Raw genomic sequence first — 4,833 nt, forward strand, 5'->3', positions numbered from 1 at the left:
TCAGAGGCGGTTTTAGAGCTTCAGCTAGGAAAAATTTTTAGAAACTACTCAACTTAAAACATAAGTGAAGGATAGAAAAACTCAGTTCTTTCTATTATTTTCAACTGGTAAATGAAGGCAACATTCCTGGTAAGGATGGGTAAGTGGTGTTACTCCAGGTTTAAAATATCCCAACTTTTAAAAGTAGGACCCTAAAGAGGAGAAACACGCAAGTTTGTTGTCTCTAAAATTCTTCTTTTCCTATATTTTAAAAAGAAGAAATAGTAGCTTTAGTTGTACACCACTGGTTGAAGGAGTTTTCATCCAAATGACAAACTCTACCCCTTGCCTACCAGTAGTGGGACAGGAACCAACTTCCATGTCCTGTAGCACATGACACTTGACCATGGAATGAAGAGTAGGCTTGCACAGAGCCCTGACCACTGGAATTCAGACTAGATAGTGTTTTGCTGTGTGCTATTGTGTGCCAATGTTTCCGTGCTGGGAGCACTGGTTTGGTGTCCACAGCCCGTGTGAGAAGTCACACTCACCTCAAAAACCTCATAAATAACTTTTTGAAAACAGTGGAAGTTACAGTCTATTAAATCTTTTTGTTCAAAAGTTTCTTCCCTAGGAGTGCAGAGAGGGGCCAAAAATCTAGTCACTTCCTTTAAATAAATGGCAGTTGTATTATTCAGCTTTATAATTGCCATAAATTCTTTGCCTTACCAACTTCCACTGCTATTTTCATTTAACCCATATGTACAAGACACATCAGTTACAACATTAATCATGTCACAGCAAAGTTCAAAAGATTGCATATCCACAGGAGAACCATCTGTTGCAATGTAGATTTTGCTGATAATTTTTTTAAATTAATTAATTAATTAATTTATCTTTAGAGGGGAAGGAGAGGGAGAGAAACATCAATGTATGGCTGCCTTTTGTGCATCCCCTGCTGGGAGTTGGCCTGCAACCCAGGTATGTGCCCTGACCGGGAATTGAACCGCGATCATCTGGTTCGCAGGCCCACGCTCAATCCACTGAGCTACACCAGCCAGGGCTTTAGATTTTGCTCATAATTTTGAAAAGTTTTTCCAATGCCCAAATTTAATATAAAAAACATGTAGTAGTTGTAGAGATTGCCAAGGTTGGCAGTTGTAGAATGAGTTTCTTCTGTACCATCTTCAAACAATGAATGGTCATAGATATGAGTACTAGTCAAATAAAAGTGAAGGTGAAATGTTTCTATCTCAGCACCTGCATTGTCATCATTGGCCCTTTGATGGATGTCCCACTGTGTTTTTATTTTGTGATCTTCAGACAGCCCATCATGGATACAGAGAGCATTTTGATGGTGCTAAATGGAAGGGTAATATGGGGAAGTGGGTGAAGAGGTGAGGGGATTAAGAAGTACAAGTAGGTAGTTACAGAATAACCATGGGGTTGTAAAGTACAGTATAGGAAATGGAGTAGCCAAAGAACTTACATGCATGGTGTAAGTTCTTTGAACAATGTAAAATAATGAACAATGGTATGGGGATTGCTTGAGGGAGTGGGGAATGCTGGATGGAGAGGGACAAAGGTGAAAAACTGAGACAACTGGGACTTCTGCCAAGATGGAGGCGTAGGTGGAAACACTGTGCCTTCTCCCACAACCAAGTTTGAATACAACAAAGGTTCGGAGAACAAAGACGCAGCCAAAAAACAGAAAATTGAACTATACGGAAGTCCAACAACAACGAACCGTTCGACCGTGACCAGTAAGAGGGGCGGAGCCAGCGGCGGAGCAGGGACAGGCAAGAAAGACCCCTTGACCCCAGGCGCCCAGGCAGCTCCATATTGGGCTGTCCCAGTGAGGACTCAGGGTGGCAGGCTGGCTGCGGTCACATATTCGCACGCAGATAAACCAGCAAAGGAGTGAGCAGTGAGACAGACTATGCAGGTCCCAGCGGGCAAACACAGTGGCAGGCTGACCGTGGTCTCACATTCGCATGCAGTAGGACAGGCCACGTGGCCCGCAGTGGCGGCCGGAGGCAGCTGAGGGGTCCGCCATTGCTTTCCTTTGACCCCGTCCCCACATACAGCATCACAACCCAGTGACTGAGTTGCCCCGCCCTGGTGAACACCTAGGGCTCTAATCCTCATACATAACAGGCATGAAGAGTCCAAAATATGGCTCAAGAAGAACTCAAAGCCCCAGAGCCAATAACTCTAAGCAACCAGGAAATAGTGAACCTCTCAGATGCACAATTCAAGACAATGGTGATCAGGATGCTCACAGAACTGGTTGATTTTAGTCACAAATTAGAGGAACATATGAAGGCTAAACTAATTGAAATGAAGGGAAATGCACAGGAAACCAAGAGTGATGGAAACTGGGACTCAAATCAAGGGAGCAGACCAGAAGGAAGAAATAAACATTCAACCAGAAAAGAATGAAGAAACAAGAATTCAAAAAAATGAGGAGAGGCTTAGGAACCTCCAGGACATCTTTAAACGTTCCAACATCTGAATTATAGGGGTACCAGAAGAGGGAAAGAAACAGCCACGAGTGGAAAACGTATTTGAACAAATAATAAAGGAGAACTTCCCCAGTCTGGCAAAGGAAATAGACTTCCAGGAAATCCAGGAAGCTCAGAGAGTCCCAAAGAAATTGGACCCAAGAAGGACACACCAAGGCACATCATAATTACATTAGCCAAGACTAAAATGAAGGAGAGAATCCTAGAAGCAGCAAGAGATAAGGGGACAGTTACCTACAAAGGAGTTCCCATCAGACTGTCAGCTGATTTCTCAAAAGAGACCTTACAGGCAAGAATGGTCTGGAAAGAAGTATTCCAAGTCATGAAATCCAAAGACCTACAGCCAAGATTGCTTTATCCAGCAAAATTTTCATTTAGAATGGAAGGGCAGATAAAGTGCTTCTCAGATAAGATCAAATTCAAGGAGTTCATCATCACCAAGCCCTTATTATATGAAATGTTAAAGGGACTTATCTAAGAAAAAGAAGATAAAAAATATGACCAGTGAAAGGACAGCAAACTCACAGTTATTAACAACCACATCTAAAACAAAAGCAAACCAAGAGGACAGCTAGATCAGGAGCAGAACCATAGAAATGAAGAACACATGGAGGGTTAGCAACAGCGGAGTGGGAGGAGGAGAAAGGGGGAGAAGATGCAGAAAATAAGCAGCATAGACGGTAGGTAAAAAATAGATAGGGGGGAGGGCAAGAATAGTAGGGGAAATATAGAATCTAAAGAACTTGAGTCACGTGGTTATAAACTAAAGGGGGTGAGGGTGGGGAAAGGGGTGTGCAGGGTGGAGGGGAATGAAGGGGGGAATGAAATAACTGTAATTGTATAATCAATAAAATATATTTAAAAAACTGAGACAACTGTAATATCATAATCAATAAAATATAATTTAAAAACCTATATTCTAGTTTAGTTTTGCATTCACATTGTATCATTATTAAATATAGTTTTCTTTGAAAAAAAAACATCAAAATTCATGGCTGGGTTAACTTTGTAGGCTTTAGAATCAATAATATCAAGTTTTGTTAAAGCCTTCATGTAGTCACCCTGTGCATCAATGAAGTCTTCTAGAAGGTATTTGGCCATGTTATATTGAAAAATAGAAACATTTATTGAACAAGATACAAGATACAGAAACACTGTACATAGGACAATTATGCCTCAGTGCCCTTCAAAGTAGGCCCTTTGAGACCTCTCACAGTTTTCCTAGTCGCCTTCAGTTCCCCATCGTATTTTCCTCAACCTCACTGATGGTCTGAAATCTCTTTCCTCTCAAAGGTGATTTTAGTTTGGGGAAAAGCCAGAAGTCACAGGGTGCCAAATCTGGGTTGTAGGGGCTTGAGACACCTGGGTGATTCGATGTTTTGCTACAAAACTCTGCGCAAGATGTGATGCATGAGCGGTACACTTTTGTGATGAAGTTGCTAATCACTAGCTGCCCATAGCTGCAGCCTCCTGAATCATCTGAATAGTTTCTGTGGAGGAATGTTCAAGCTGAATGCAGATTCATTACTATATTCGCTCAGTCATTTTGAATTCCATAGCCACACAGTATACATGCTCACTCAAGGGCATCTACTACTGCTGCTGACTAGCACAGTAAATTCATTATTGCTCACGCATGTGCACTGTAGTCCACTCCCCTTGGCTGCCAGGTTACACTGATGTCTTGCAAAATATTCTTGTTATACTAACAATGGCTGGACTTTTTCCAGACAGACCTAGTATGTTCATGCTCCTGTTCCCCCAAAGATCATCTTATAGTCAAAAGTGGGGTCAAAAAAGTCCATTTGCCCAGGGAATATCCATATTTGGAAATTCACAAACGAGGTATTGGAAATGCCATCTTTATAAATCTTGTTCGGTGACATTAAAAACATTTTTTTTAAATTCTTTTTTTTATTGTTCCACATATTTTTATTTATTTATTTATTTATTTATTTATTTAAAAAAATATATTTTATTGATTATACCATTCCAGTTGTTCTATTCCCGCCTTCATTCCCCTCCACCCGAACACTCCCTCCCCCAACATTCTCCCCCCCTAGTTTGTAACCTCGTGTCTCAAGTTCTTTAGATTCTATATTTCCCCCACTATTCTTGCCCTCCCCCCTATCTATTTTCTACCTACTGTCTATGCTACTTATTCTCTGCACCTTCTCCCCTCTTCTCCTCCTCCCACTTCCCTGTGGCTAATTCTCCATGTGTTCTTCATTTCTATGGTTCTGCTCCTGATCTAGCTGTCCTCTTGGTTTGCTTTTGTTTTAGGTGGGGTTGTTAATAACTGTGAGTTTGCTGTCCTTTCACTGGTCAT

General features: G+C 41.4%; 1 pseudogene; it reads right to left on the bottom strand.

The window, feature by feature from the left end:
* Positions 1-434: 434 nt before the first annotated feature.
* LOC118978980 (ras-related GTP-binding protein C-like) lies at positions 435-4,399 on the bottom strand (annotated as a pseudogene).
* Positions 4,400-4,833: the final 434 nt, after the last annotated feature.

Source organism: Sturnira hondurensis, unplaced genomic scaffold, assembly GCF_014824575.4.
Source record: "Sturnira hondurensis isolate 20B ecotype Veracruz unplaced genomic scaffold, ASM1482457v3 Scaffold0022201, whole genome shotgun sequence".
Taxonomy (NCBI): Eukaryota; Metazoa; Chordata; class Mammalia; order Chiroptera; family Phyllostomidae; genus Sturnira; species Sturnira hondurensis.